This window comes from Bos grunniens, chromosome 2, assembly GCF_055505025.1.
Source record: "Bos grunniens cultivar Pamir isolate PY7600 chromosome 2, Bosgru_T2T1.0, whole genome shotgun sequence".
NCBI lineage: Eukaryota > Metazoa > Chordata > Mammalia > Artiodactyla > Bovidae > Bos > Bos grunniens.
The window spans coordinates 80,267,109-80,283,498 of record NC_141166.1 but is presented as its reverse complement, the minus strand read 5'-3'; the positions used below and the strand labels follow the sequence as shown (position 1 = coordinate 80,283,498).

Here is a 16,390-nt window from a genome sequence, read left to right as displayed (position 1 = left end):
GACAGCAATCACTTAAGATAGCATGTTTCTGAAACATTAATATTTTCACTTAAAGTCAGTTGTTTTATTTACAATTTATTATTGCTTATTAACATTGCAGAAATAAATATGTATTCATTTTATTTAAAGCATTTTATTCTATCTTGAAAATGTGAAACAGAAAATGAAAGTTATTGTTATGTGTAACTCGTTTTTATCAACATCTAGTAAATATTAATTGAGGCTAATCACTTTAGGTGAATCCAAAAAACTTTGCATTTTGAGGGAGACAAAAAAGCATTTAATATAGTAATTGAATAGAAAAGACAAATTTTGTCTAAACTAAAGAAAGAACTTCCAGGCTTCTAAGATAAAAGTGTCTTAAATGTATGGTCTAGATCCCACCTTACTCTTTCACTCTTCTGGGAGAAATCAACATAATGAAAAACCTTTAGGTTCTTTGAAGTTTCATTATATTGAAAAAAACTCATGAGCTGCATGGATAATCACAAGCAATATTGTATCTTTAAGAGTTGTTGTTGTTGTTGTTTAATATTGTCTCCTGTGTCTTCAGGACATGCAACCACTGTGGCTTATTCATTTTATAGTATCATAAAACCACCATTCATCACTTATGTGGAATTGGTCTTCCTAATCAATTCACATGGCCTCAAACTACATCCATCACCAGTTTGTCTATAACAGTTATCAATTTTGCAGACTACTTTGCAGACTAGTTTACATTACTGGCTATTTTACTCTGTTGTATTTTGTATTTTTGTTTACCAAACGAACATGAAATAGTGACTTATATTACCTATCTGAATAATTTACTGAGTGAATTTTTAAAAATTTTATTCTTGTTCCTCACTTTGATGTGATTTAACTGTTTTGGAACAGTATAGTATTCAAGCTGATAATTATTAATCATCATCATAATGCCTATTATTTATGTGATATCCATCTTATGGCCCAAGAAATGTGTTCAGAGCTTTGCAGTGATTACTTCATTTAAAGTCTTTATTATCCCTATTTAATGGATGAGAAAAATGAGAGCCAGGAGTAACTTGCTTCAAATTGCAGAGCTAACAAATGGTGGACAGGGAACTTGAATGCAAAGTTATTTTACATGAAAGCATCTGCTCTGTGAACATAGCATGAATCCACCTCATTTTTTCTATATAAAGAAAAAGATATTTAAATATTTTCTGTTATAAATTTATATAGAATTCTCCTAGCCACAATTATTGCTTCAAGTTCTAGACCAGTATAAAAATACTTGCATACACACAGGAAGAAGAAGATAGATTGAAGAAGGATTACCATTTAATTTGTCTTAAACCCACTCTAAAATGTTATTGTGGACAGGTGCTATTTTAATTAAAAGAAACTTCATCATATTTTAGCAGGGCATTTGTCAATCCTTATTTTACAAGGAGCTAAAAGACCAACTTTTCCCTTCTTTTGTCTTCAATACATATAGAAAGGCAATGTATTTTTACTAATTCTGTTAACACCCTGGTGGGATAGTTCATTTTTGATGCTTTATTGAGTCAGAAAGAAATGTGTCACTCCTTAAAGATTAACCCTATCATGCCAAGGCCTTTTTATTTGAATTTGAGTTACATGTTTCTTGTGGGAGAGAATGCACCTTGCCTCTAAGTAGGGATGAGCTTCACTATTGCATATCAAGTGGCCTAGCAGAATGAATCATAGGCTTGCAATAAGTGCCATTAAGGAAATGTTGCAACACCTCCATATGCAACCAGTTTTTATTGCAATTGCTTTCTGTATTTTCTTAGCCCTGTGCTTAGTTTAGGGGGAGATTCTATTTCACTCTTGAAGATCACCTAGCCCTTACATCTTATTTTTCAACACCAATATTTGTATTTATCTATAGTTTTATATCTAATTGGCTTCTGTCCATTCCAAAGTTCCAGTATTATAGTTTGTTCTAACTTGACCTAAATTAAACAGTTTGGATTTTTTTGCTTTTAACTGTAAATAAGAACAGTATAGAAGCACACATACAAGTAAACAATGTATACATGTTAAATAGGGAAATAAATAACCAGTAATGTATAAATACTTTAAAAATTATTTGGCTTTTAGTATATTTACCAAAATACTACATATCTATTGAATTCAACCCAGTGTAATTTTTGAGATCTTGAGTACTTGCAAATTTAACAACTAATATTCAATATGTATAAAAATTATATGGTAATCATTTCTATATTAGCATAAACAGATTTTGAATCACTTTGAATACATGTAGATTCAATATATTAATAGTTTAAGAGTCTTTTCCAGTACACTAGTCATGGTGAGATTTTAAATTTAAAAATTAAATTAACTATATAGTTTCCCATCTTGTACACCTAGTTTTTGAGATGGTTAAATTTAAATCCATGAAAGCTACATTTGGCACATTTGGATTTAAAATCAAAAATATTTTTTAAACATTTTTTAAGTGTATTTCTGTGTAAAGATAGATTTATATATATATTACCTTCACAGTCATAGCAAACGCAGTGGGTCCATCTTATCCTCAGGTTCCACACTAGCAGATATGGAGGGCTGACTGTCCTAAGCCATTTTGTATGAGGGACAGGTACCATGGATTTTGGTATCTGTAGGGTTACTAATCCCTTTTGGGTACCAAGGGAATATTGTAGTGGTAACTTTATTCTGTGAGTTGCTAATAGTTATAAAATTACTTCTTTTTGCCCTAAGTTATTTATTCTTTCCTCACTCTATGCCCAAAGGTAAACAAATCTTTTAAAATAAGTGTGTAGATATACACACTTTTACTAGACTCTTGGAAGGCTATTTCACTGTGTATTACAACATTAGATCAATGCCACATTTGAAACCCTGACCACAACAAGTGGATTATTCCAATTGTGGCAGTGCTGGGGTTTTCATTCGGAATCTTAGTTTCAAACTTCCTCCACCTCCTGCCTGCCATTTTCCCTTTAAGTACAGATTTCGGGATTTGACAGATCTGTACTAGATTCATACTTCTGCTCTGTCATCTGAGTTGAAACGTTTGTACAATTTGACTCTGATAAGATGATATCAAAATATGTCTTTCCATTATGTTCTATCTTCCTGATCTATAGTTTAGAATCTGTGTTTCCTAGAACCCTAGGAAACAGTTTTCTGTGTGAGATTTCCTGGTCAATTCTGTACTCACCACTCCACTCTCTGGAATCAGCTCTTTGTGCTGGCACTTGCCTTTCCTACTTTCTTCTCTTGTCTCCTACATCTTTTTACCTTACTTAAAATTCTGTGTCATCAAAGAGAGTCTTGCTTTCACGTTGGTTCAGAGTCCTTTGCTGCATTTGAGCCATCTTGATATATAACCAACCTGCTGCTTGGTTAATTATATTTATTAATGAATTTCTTATAATCACACTAGCTGGGGCTTGTGAGAGGAATTTGGCTTTCCCATAGTAGCCTTGTACTTTCCACAGCCTGGATTTCGAACATGACACTGAACACACTCAAACTAAAAGACAGAATTTGTCAGTGCTTGCTTTTATTTTCCCTTTAATGTTTGTTGAGGAAATTTGAATAAGGTCCTCATGCTGTGAGAATAAAGAAAAAAAAAAAAGACATTTTAAGTTAAAGAAAGTACATGTTAAATTATAAGCTATTCCAAACATACAGACTTGTACAAAAAGTTATACAGTTATATACCATGTACCATTTTTAATACATTTTAACATTTGGCCTAAGCTGTCTCTTAAAACATCCAAATCCCACAATAACAACTTATGTCCATCTCTATACTTTCCCTTTCCCTTCCTCCCCTTGTCCTGAAGTAGTCATATATCATTTGCATGTATTTTTAAAAATTTACCATGTTAGTATTCATTTATTAATATGTACCTAATAGTTTATAGTATTGAAGGACTGATGTTGAAGCTGAAACTCCAATACTTTGGCCACCTGATGCGGAGAGCTGACTCATTTGAAAAGACCCTGATGCTGGGAACGATTGAGGACCAGAGGAGAAGGGGACGACAGAGGATGAGATGGTTGGATGGCATCACTGACTCAATGGACATGGGTTTGGGTAAACTCCGGGAGTTGGTGATAGACAGGGGGGCCTGGCGTGCTGCAGTTCATGGGGTCGCAAAGAGTTTGACACGACTCAGGGACTGAACTGAACTGAACTGAAAAGTTTATAAAAGAGGGTATTACACTTTCTATATTAATTTGAGGCTTAAGGTATTCTAGTAGTATAGTGTGTTCATGTGAATAATATATTTCCATATAAAGATAATTTCTACATATTTCAATTATTACAGATTTGTTGGAAAATAAAGTACAAAAGTGGAGAAGGAAATGGCAACCCACTCCAGTATTCTTGCCTAGAGAATTCCATGGACAGAGAAGCCTGATGGGCTGCTGCCCAGAGGGTCGTACAGAGTCGGACACGACTGAAGCAACTTAGCATGCATGCATGCATTGGAGAAAGAAATGGCAACCCACTCCAGTATTCTTGCCTGGAGAATCTCAGGGACAGAGGAACCTGGTGGGCTGCCGTCTATGGGGTTGCACAGAGTCGACATGACTGAATCAACTTAGCAGCAGCACCAAACAGCAGCAAAGTACAAAAAACTTTATTCAAACTGTGCTATAAACCCCTCAAAGTTTCAGTTCTCTTCACAGTTGCTCGAATTGTCACCTTGCATGAAAGTTCATTAAAAGCAGATGTGACAGGGCCTAGAGGCAGGAAGCTGTTAATCCTATAGGCAATATTAGACTAAATGTTATACTTAGGATGGAGGACTGGGAATGAGACTGAAGAGGAAAGCCCTGATACTGATGATTGTAGTAAAAAAAGTCATGGTATTTGAGTTTAGTGACTTGGGAATTTAGTTATTTTCAAAATTTTTATTAATTCTACTTAGAATGACATTTAGTAAATGTTAGTTCCATGATTTCAAGATCATCTAGGGGGAAATACCTTTGTTCACATATGCAAGAAAGGATGATACACTAAGTTCTGTCTCTTGGGAAACAATCCACACTTATATGTTAATATGTTTGGTTAAGACATCTGTTACTATTTTAATTCATGTTTCCTGAATTTAAATATAGGTTACAAATTTATGTATTCTGATTAGTAACAAATGATCTGAATATCATCCAGTGCCTCTACCCTGCTAGTGGCTGTGACTTTTGTGCGAGGGGTGGGATGAGGGGGTTGATTGCCAAAGCAGGCTGATGGGAGACCGATTTTAAATTTTCAGATATGTAGCATTATGATATCTCTTAGTTATTTGGAAGGGTGGACTTTGAATGTTTATGTTAGCAGGTCGTGAGGAGAAAGGCCTCTAATCCTCATATTCTCTGGGACCCCTTTTGGTCTCTGCTACCTGATGAGTTCTTCTACTGTAACTAACTCATGCTGTGGAGTGCTGGTCTCTCTACTCTTTGCTTAAGTGTGTGTGTGCTCAGTCACTAAGTTGTGGCCGACTCTTTGCAACCTCATATACTGTAGCCCGCCAGGCTCCTGTCCTTGGCATTGCCTAAGTGTGGGTTTGGCTATTTTTCTCTATGACTCCATTCTTAGGTGAGCTACAACCTCATAAATTTCTGCTGTATATAAAAACTCTTGACCTAAGATCTTCTCAGACACACATGATCCTGCAAATCTCCAGGTCATGTCAGGAGCCAGGGAGACTACCTCATGCTTATCTATTTAGCTATTACCACTTTTTCATTTTATTTTTATTATTTTTAATTGGAGGATAGTTGCTTTACAGTGTTGTATTGGTTTCTGCCATACAACATCACAAATCACTGTAACTATATACATATATATGTATGTATACCTTCCCTCTTGAGCCTCCCTCCCACCCTGATCCCCATCCCACTGCTCTAGGTCATCACAGAATACCAGGCTGGGGTCCCTGGGTTATTCAGAGCTTTCCACTAGCTATCTATTGTACAATCAGCAGTGATGTATATACACCCAATTTTAATGTCATTAAATCAGCCCTTCCTGAGTTTTGTTGACTGTGTTATACACTTGATGCTAGATGTTTCTCCTCAAAGCTTGGCATCTCCCAAAGATAAAAATGGTGCTTCCAATAGAGCCCTTGAGGAAGAGCCTGTCTGCAGGAATGGGGCCAGGAAATTGTCTTCTAGATTTTGTACAAATAAATGAATGAATTACATGTGAATCATTAAATAGTCTAAGGGGAACACATTTAGTTTTTTTTTTTTTTTTATGAACTGTCTGCAGTAATTTTTATGCACTGATTGTCTCTGAAACAAAAGAATGTGAAACTATTTGGTGATGCTTTATTATTTTCCTCTCAATAAGAGGAAGCTGTAAGATTTAATTTTTATTGCAGAAAGCTAGAAAGGAGTCCATACAATAAGTCAGGAGACCTACCAAATATTCCAGACTCTAAATTGATCTGAAATAAAAGCAAGGAGACCTAAAATAGCTTTTTGTTAGTAAGGCTACAGTTGAATTTGTAAAGGAGAGGAACTACAGGTTTATTTTAATATCTGGGTTGAAACAGTCAATTTTTTTTAAAGAAACTGAATCACAAATTTAGCATTCTGTGATATTTTTGCTTGAAAAAGTTCATCTTTATCATACTGCTCCCCTTATCCTTGACCAACTACATTTGACTTAAATAACACACATACACACACACAAACCCTAGTTGCAGATGTATAGCAGTACATAGGAAGTATTAGGTGCTTTCTTAAAATAACACACATATACACACACAAACCCTAGTTGCAGATGTATAGCAGTACATAGGAAGTATTAGGTGCTTTCTTAAAAAATAAATATGAAATGCAGAACTTTAAAAATTTGCCTCCTTTTACTACCTTTAAAACAAAAAATATGTACTTCTTTTAGTTTGTAAAGTTCTGTTCTCATATGCTTTGGGCTGGCAATTTCCAAAGAGAATATTCTATTATTTTTATTTTCAGTCAGTATTTAGTTTTGTTTTCTACCATGTGTATTTGTTAAATGCTGTACTCTGCCCTCAGTCGTGTCAGACTCTTTGCAACAGCATGGGCTGTAGCCCACCAGGCTCCTCTGTCCATGAATTTTCTAGGCAAGAATACTGGAGTAGGTTGCTATTTTTCTCCCCTAGAAGATCAAACCTTTCTTGCCAGGTTTGATCCCAGGCAAGGATCAAACCTACTTCTCCTGAATCTCCTGTCTTGGCAGGAAGATTCTTTACAATTAAGCCACTTGGGAAGTCTATATCTGATTACACTGTACATAAATGAATGTGTGTGTGTTGTGTTAGTTGCTCAGTCATATCCGATTCTTTGTGACCCCATAGACTGTAGACCCCCAGGCTCCTCTGTCCATGGAATTCTCCAGGCAACAATACTTGAGTGGGTTGCCATTCCCTTCTTCAGGGCATCTACTGCACAATTGCATTCATCTCACACGTTAGTAAAGTAATACTCAAAATTTTCCAAGCCAGTCCTCAGCAATAAGTGAACCGAGAACTTCCAGATGTTCACACTGGTTTTAGAAAAGGCAGAGGAACCAGGGACCAAATTGCCAACATAGGATGGATCATCGAAAAAGCAAGAGAGTTCCAGAAAATCATCTATTTCTGCTTTATTGACTATGCCAAAGCCTTTGACTGTGTGGATCACAATAAACTGTGGATAATTCTGAAAGGTGTGAGAATACCAGACCACCTGACCTGCCTCTTGAGAAATCTTTATGCAGGTCAGGAAGCAACAGTTAGAACTGGACGTGGAACAATGGACTGGTTCCAAATCAAGAACGGAGTACGTCAAGGCTATATATTGTCACTCTGCTTATGTAACTTATATGCAGAGTACATCATGAGAAATGCTGGGCTGGAAGAAGCACAAGCTAGGATCAAGATTGCTGGGAGAAATACCAATAACCTCACATATGCAGATAACACCACCCTTATGGCAGAAAATGTAGAAGAACTAAAGGGCCTCTTGAAAGTGAAAGAGGAGAGTGAAAATGTTGACTTAAAGCTCCACATTTAGAAAACTAAGATCATAGCATCTGGTCCCATCAACATCCTACTTATACACTGCTTAAACCATTTGGTGCATGATCCACAGCTTGCCAGCCATGCCATGCATGTCACACATTTGAAAATATTGTCCTCCTCTTGATTAACTGATAATAAGAAGTTCAAAATGTTGAGATTAAGCACAGTGTGAAATACCTTTACTTGCATGATGAAAGTTTTGAAAATATTGTAAGAGTATTATTAGCATGAGTTAAATAGATTGTATGATTATTGAGAAGAGAACATTTGCTCATGCTAATGAGCAAATACTCTTAGAATTCAAAAAATTTTCACTGTGTAGAAGTGAGGGTTATTTAAGTTGTGCTTTGCTTTCAGTTTTTTTTTGAAATTCAGTATAAGAAAGTATTTTTTCTTATTTTGTGAAATTTTGTAATTAACCACTGGGCATGAACCATCCAGATTCTTTTTTGGAAGATACTGTTAAGTCTTGGCACAGGATGCTGTATTTGTTGGCACTGAAACAAATGAAAGAAATGAACATACTAAAATCTCTGGGTTGGAATACTTAACACAAAAGTAATTACATGTGACTCTATTGACTAAAGGTATGACTATTATTAAAAAACTATCAGGTGTGGGGGAAGATTGGCAGAGCCAATCTTGAATTCCAGAGCTTTTGTGTGTGCTTTTTAGCTTTCACAGCTGGAATTTACTACTTCCTTATAGTATAAAATTATTCATCCACCAGTTTCTTTTTTTTTAGCATCTTACTGGCAGATGGAAAGTTTTCACTAACCATGTTGCTGAATTAACATGAAATGCATTTCTAAAACACAGTAAAGGATGGAGCTGAATATGTCAAGTCCACTCTGTTTCATCTAGAGTGCATATATTGTTATGATAATCATAGAATCTTTGAAGGAAAAGGATCATTAGAGGTCATCTGGTTTTCACCTATTTTAATAAGGCCATGTCTATCATCTCTAATGATACAAACAAAAACATTTATTTTTGTCTAGGTAAAATCCTCGTACTACAAATTAAGCCTTTTTTTTTTCTTTTAAAAATATTTTCAATGGAAATATTGAGTAACCACATACTATTTAAAGTCCTTTGTTTAAGTGTTTGCAAAGTAATTTTTACATCTTTCTTCTGGTCTATTAGTTTCATTTTCTTTAATCCCTCTGCTTTGTGTTCTATTTTTGCATTCTGATAATCAGCTGTATAGCTCTCTCCTAAAACCTTTAAAAATTCTCTGGTTTGGTTATGATCTATGAAACAGAATGCAGCATTTTTAGTTATATAACTGCTGAGTATCTCCCATTCTCCATTACTGTATGCTCACTTGTGTATTCTAATATAGTGTTTGATTAAAAGCAATTACAACTACAACATTCATATTGTTTATCTGTGACTAACTTACATGATTACCAGCTTTGGAGATTTCACCTTCTACCAGCTTTCACTGTGATGTATTTATGAGCTGCTTCTATGTTGTTGCATTTTTAAAGGTTCTAATGAAGTCGACTATCTATCTTGCCAAATTCTAAATTTTGAGAGTAGGAGCCATATATCTTCTATCCCCTAAAATATCCAGTACATAGTACAGAATCTAGCATGGATAAGTATTTGAGAAATGAGTGATGGAAGGAAATTTTTTTTTAAATATAAGTTTTGATTTGGACTTCCCTGGTGGCTCAGATGGTAAAACATCTGCCTACAATGCAGGAGACTCAGGTTCAATCCCTGGGTCAGGAAGATCCCCTGGAGAAGGAAATGGCAACCCACTCCAGTATTCTTCCCTGTAAAATCCCATGGACAGAGAAGCCTGGTAGGCTATAGTCCACAGGGTCACAAAGATTTTATTTGGTTTAGCCAGATATAATACCTCTCTCCATTAAACCTGAGCTTTTGGAGCTTAGTTTTCTTTCTTTGTATATATATATATATATATTTTTTTTCATTTTGTATTTGTGTAGAAACTGCTTTTCCTCCTGTGCAATCCAATATTTCAGGCTTTACTAGTACACAAAACTGACTAACATTGTAAGGAAATTTCAATATATAGAAAAATTGACATATTCTGTCAAAGTTATACCATGAGATGTCCCTCCCCACCTATAGGAAGGTAAACATGTTACGGCAATACCACCAGGCAGCTTTGCAAAAAGAGAGCCACAGTTCTGGGATTACTAGAAACAGAGCACCATTCTTGATTTCAGTATTCATGAACTGAGTAGATTTCTTCAGGCCTCTACCATTTCCTCATTATAAACAGATATAATATTTTTTGTCCTTAGAAATCTAATGAGAGTGTTAAAATAAATAAAAATATGAGAGTACCTAATCAATGTATAAGTATATAATAGAACCTCAGCAAATAATTTTTGTCCCTTTTTTCAACACATCATGCTAGATATCTAGTATTGATATAGGCTAAAACAATTACACAGTCTGTAATGGAGACAGAAGGGAACAAATACACTACTATGAAATTTTCTAACACATGAAAAAATGGTTCTGTGAAATCTTGTATTTCTTGTCATGCTGTGTTGCTCTGTCATGTCCAGCTCTTTGCTACCCGATAGACTATGGCCCATCAGACTCCTCTGTCCATGGAATTTTTCAGGCAAGAATACTGGAGTGGGTTGCCATTTCCTCCTCCAGGGGATCTTTCCTACCTAAGGATCGAACCCACGTCTTCGGTGTCTCCTGTATTGCCAGGTGGATTCTTTACCACTGAGCCACCTCTCTGCATTTCTTGTCAGAAAAGAGGAAAACAATAAAATATTGAATTAATAATAGAAAGTTTGTGACTTTAGATAATAATGAAAAGTGAAAGTGTTAGTAACTCAGTCGTGTCTGACTCTGTGATCCCATATACTGTAGCCCACCAGGCTCCACCGTCCAGGCAGTACTAGAGTGGGTAGTCATTCCCTTCTCCAGGAGATCTTTCTAACGTGAGTCTCCTTCATTGTAGGCAGATTCTTTACTGTCTGAGCCTCCAGGGAATGCTCAGTGTAATAATAAATGTTAAATAGCACATGGCTAGTATGAAACTTCAGGTATATGTTACAGGGTATCCAGGAAGCCTTAGAATCACAGTTCTGTATATACCTTACACATTCCTGTGAATCCTGTTTGGTTTAAAAGCTTTTTCAAAATGTAATTGGCATACAATAAAGTGTATACATTTAAAATGTACAGTTTGATAGGTTTTACAGTTTTATTTGAATAGGTGATTAAATCGTCACCACATTCAAGATAATGAACATATTTATCACTCCTAGAAATGTATTTCCTTTTGCAATTGTCTCCCTCACATGTCTTCCTGCATCCCTGTCTCCGCAGATAACAGCTTACCTGCTTTCAGTCACTGTAGATTAGTGTGTATTTAGATAAAACGGGAGTCATACAGTCTGTATTCATTTTGTCTGGCTTATTTAACTCAGCTAAATTATTTTGGGGTTATCCTTTTATGTGGCTCATTGTATCAAGTGTTCATTCCTGTATCTTGCTGTGAAGAATTATAATTATGAATATACCCCAATATTTTCAATCTGTTTATCCATTTATGATCACTTGGGTTGATTCAAAGAGTTTTTTTCATTGAAATATTGCTGATATACAATATTATATGCTACAACTATACTCAATAGTAGTTCACAATTTAAAGGTTATATTCTATTTATAGTTATTATAAAATATTTGCTATATCTGTCATGACATAACATATATTTTGTAGCTAATTTAATATCTAATAATTTTGTGTAGCTCTTAATTCCTTGAATCAAGTTTTCAGTTCAGTTCAGTTCAATTTAGTCGCTCAGTCGTGTCTGACTCTTTGCGACCCCATGAATTGCAGTGCACCAGGCCTCCCTGTCCATCACCAACTCCTGGAGTTCACTCAGACTCACGTCCATCGAGTCAGTGATGCCATCCAGCCATCTCATCCTCTGTCGTCCCCTTCTCCTCCTGCCCCCAATCCCTCCCAGCATCAGAGTCTTTTCCAATGAGTCAACTCTTCGCATGAGGTGGCCAAAGTACTGGAGTTTCAGCTTCAGCATTATTCCTTCCAAAGAAATCCCAGGGCTGATCTTCAGAATGGACTGGTTGGATCTCCTTGCAGTCCAAGGGACTCTCAAGAGTCTTCTCCAACACCACAGTTCAAAAGCATCAATTCTTCGGCGCTCAGCTTTCTTCACAGTCCAACTCTCACATCCATACTTGACCACTGGAAAAACCATAGCTTGACTAGACGAACCCTTGTTGGCAAAGTAATATCTCTGCTTTTCAATATGCTATCTAGGCTGGTCATAACTTTTCTTCCAAGGAGTAAGCATCTTTTAATTTCATGGCTGCAGTCATCATCTGCAGTGATTTTGGAGCCCAAAAAAATGAAGTCTCATACTGTTTCCACTGTTTCCCCATCTATTTCTCATGAAGTGATGGGACCAGATGCCATGATCTTCGTTTTCTGAATGTTGAGTTTTAAGCCAACTTTTTCACTCTCCTCTTTCACCTTCATCAAGAGGCTTTTTAGTTCCTCTTCATTTTCTGCCATAAGGATGGTGTCATCTGCATATCTGAGGTTATTGATATTTCTCCTGGCAATCTTGATTCCAGCTTGTGCTTCTTCCAGCCCAGCGTTTCTCATGATGTACTCTGCATAGAAGTTAAATCATCAGGGTGAGAATATACAGCCTTGACGTACTCCTTTTCCTATTTGGAACCAGTCTGTTGTTCCATGTCCAGTTCTAACTGTTGCTTCCTGACCTGCATACATGTTTCTCAAGAGGCAGGTCAGGTGGTCTGGTATTCCCACCTCTTAGAATTTTCCACAGTTTATTGTGATCCACACAGTCAAAGGCTTTGGCATACTCAATAAAGCAGAAATAGATGTTTTTCTGAAACTCTCTTTCTTTTTTGATGATCCAGAGGATATTGACAATTTGGTCTCTGGTTCCTCTGCCTTTTCTAAAACCAGCTTGAACATCTGGAAGTTCACGGGTCACATATTGCTGAAGCCTGGCTTGGAGAATTTTGAGAATTTCTTTTCTTTTTTTTTTTTAATTTTATTTTATTTTTAAACTTTACATAATTGTATTAGTTTTTCTTTACTAGCATGTGAGAGGAGTGCAATTGTGTGGTAGTTTGAGCATTCTTTGGCATTGCCTTTCTTTGGGATTGGAATGAATTAAGTTTTAGACTATTGCAAATTAAGCTGCTATGAACTTTCATGTATTAGTCTTTTCTCTAGATCACATGATAAAGCGTATGCTTAACTTTAAAAAAAAATATCAAACTCTTTTCCAAAATGGTTGTACCATTTTACATTTCCCTTGAAGTACTGGAGAATTCCAGTTCCTCCACATCCTTGCCAATACTTCTAAATTTTAATCATTCTAATATGGCAACCAACTCCAGTATTCTTGCCTAGAAAATCCTATGGACAAAGAAGTCTGGAGGGTTACAGTCCATAGGGTTGTAAAGAATTGGACATGACCAAGCGACTGAGCACAATAGATATGTAATGGTGTCTCACTGTGATTTTAATTTGTATTTCATTAATAATTAATACTATTGAATAGTATTTTGTATGCTTATTTGCTGTCCATATATCCTCCTTGGATATACCTGAAGTATGTATTCAAATAATTTTCCCATTTTTATTGAAATATTTGCTTTTGCATTGTTGAATTTTGCATGTTCTTATACATTCTAGATGCAAGTTGTTTTTTGGATAAATGCTTCGCAAACATTTTCTCACAATCCTTGCCTTGTCTTTTCATTCTGTTCTTCTCACTTTAGGTTCAGTTTGCTCTTTTTGTGCTAGTTAATTATTGTGGAAGCTGAGGTCACTGATTCTAAAACTTTCTTCATTATAATATAGGTGTTTCATTATTTCAAAGTTCACCAAAATACTGTCTTAGTAGCATCTCATACATCTTTTAGTTTTACATCTTTTATTGTTCATGGTTTGGTCAATTTTGGTAGAGATTCCATGTGCCTTTGAAAAGAATGTATATTTTGCTCTTGTTGGATCTCTATTTCCTTGCATGTGTGTGTGTGTGCTAAGTCGCTTCAGTCATGTCCAACTCTGTGACCCAACTGACTGTTGACCACCAGACTCCCCTGTCCATGAGATTCTCCAGTCAATAAAAATGGAATGGGTTGTCATTTCCCCCTCCCAGGGATTGTCCCAACCCAGGGATGGAAACTACATCTCCTGTGTCTCCTGCATTGGCAGGAGGAATCTTTAACACTGAGCCACCCAAGGAGCCCATATATTTCCTTAGATCAAGTTGATTAATAATGCTGTTTAGGTCTTCTATCCTTACGCACTTTTTGTGCACAATTCTCTTATTTATTGCAAGAAGCATAATAAAATTTCTGACTTATGGTCCATTTTTCTTTGCCAATCTACCCCATTTTGCTTTATATATTTTGAAATTTTATTACTAGTGCTTTTGAATTGTCATGTTTCTCTTGATGAACTGACCCATTTGTAACAGGAAATAAACTTTATCCCTAGTAAGATTCTGTGAAAACTACTTGGTCTTTTATTTATTATTAACATGGTATATCTTCCTTTATTCTTTTCATTTCAGTCTCTCAGTCATGTCCAACTCTTTGTGACCCCATGAACTGCAGCACGCCAGGCCTCCCTGTCCATCACCAACTCCTGGAGTCCACCCAAACCCATGTCCATTGAGTCAGTGATGCCATCCAACCATGTCATCATCTGTCGTCCCCTTGTCCTCCTGCCCTCAGTATTTCCCAGCATCAGGGTCTTTTCAAATGAGTCAGCTCTTTGAATCAGATGGACAAAGTATTGGAGTTTTGGCTTCAAAATCAGTCCTACCAATGAATACCCAGGATTGATCTCCTTTAGGATGGACTGGTTGGATCTCCTTGCAGTCCAAGAGACTCTCAAGAGTCTTCTCCAGCACACAATTCTAAAGCATCAATTCTTTGGTGCTCAGCCTTCTTTATGGTCCAACTCTCACATCATCTGACTATATAGACCTTTGTTGACAAAGTGATATCTTTGCTAGGTTTAATGTCTGTGCGTAGGTTTGTCATACCGTTCCTTCCAAGGAATCAGCATCTTTTAATTTCATGGCTACAGTCACCATCTGCAGTGATCTTGGAGCCCAAGAAAATTAAATATGTCACTGCTTCAAGTTTTTCCCCTTCTATTTGCCATGGAGTGATGGGACTACATGCCATGATCTTCTTGTTTTTGTTGTTATTGTTTTAATGTTGAGTTTAAGACCAGTTTTTTCACTCTGCTCTTTCACCATCATAAGAGGCTCTTTAGTTCCTCTTCACACTCTGCCATTAAAGTGATAACACCTGCATATCTGAGGTTGTTGATATTTCTCCCAGCAATCTTGATTCCAAATTGTAATTCATCCAGCCTGGCATTTCACATGATGTATTCTGCAGAGTGTGAGCTGCAGATACTGTCCCTATAATATTTCAGATGGTTCTTTTGCTAACATCTAGCAGTTTCCTTATACGCATATGCTGATTGGTATTCTACTATATACATAAGGAAGACCCTCTGTAAATCTTCAGGGTTCACATTCTGTGTTGTATTTTCTTCCCCATTACTGTCCTGAGAACTGCGTGATCCCTTGGACTCTCTGCTCAGTGCTGTCAACTCATGGAATCCACTGGGTTTTCCCTACATTTCCCTTTCTCATCTTGCAGCCTGAAAATTCTGTCAAGACAATAAGATCTGGCATTGTCAGAGCTTATCTCATTTGCTTCTTTTCACTCAGAGATCACTGTACTTTGTTGCCTGATGTCAAATGTCTTGATAACCATTGTTCGTATATATATATATATATACACAATTTCTTTGACAAATTTTCAATGCTCTGCTTTATTTGCCCTCCTGTGACATTTCTACTTTAATGTCCCATTAAGTCATAATCTATTCTTTTAATCACAGTTTATTTCTCCAGGTCTTAGTTCTAGTACTAGTTCTAGATGTTTAGTTCTAGTACTACCATATATCCAGAGAAGTTAACATAAGTAATGATTTCTGTTTGAATATAGTTCTAGACAGACAGAATTCTTACCATACAGTTACTTTATTCTAATACAACTTCATTTTGCCTTATACAGTCTATAAGGAGTGCACTTTTGTTTATCAGGTGTATGTAAACAAAGAGAGAGAGGTGGTGAAATTTCTTATAATTTTATTGCAGTTTTAAATAGATAGGTAGGTAGCTAAATAGATAAGCAGTTTTCAGAAGGGTTTGGGGAAATATTTAGAAAGGAAAGTACAGATGAGGAGCTGACTATAGCACACACATTTTAAATTCTCTAGGGTAATAACTTTTCTAGAAATATGTCAATCATGACTCTGTACT

The 16,390-nt window shown here is 36.1% G+C and overlaps 1 protein-coding gene across 1 annotated transcript in view; it reads left to right on the top strand.

Moving 5' to 3' along the window:
- LRP1B (LDL receptor related protein 1B) overlaps positions 1-16,390 on the top strand; it is a 2,178,569-nt gene that overhangs the window by 1,938,267 nt on the left and 223,912 nt on the right. The gene's annotated exons all lie outside the window — the stretch shown is intronic.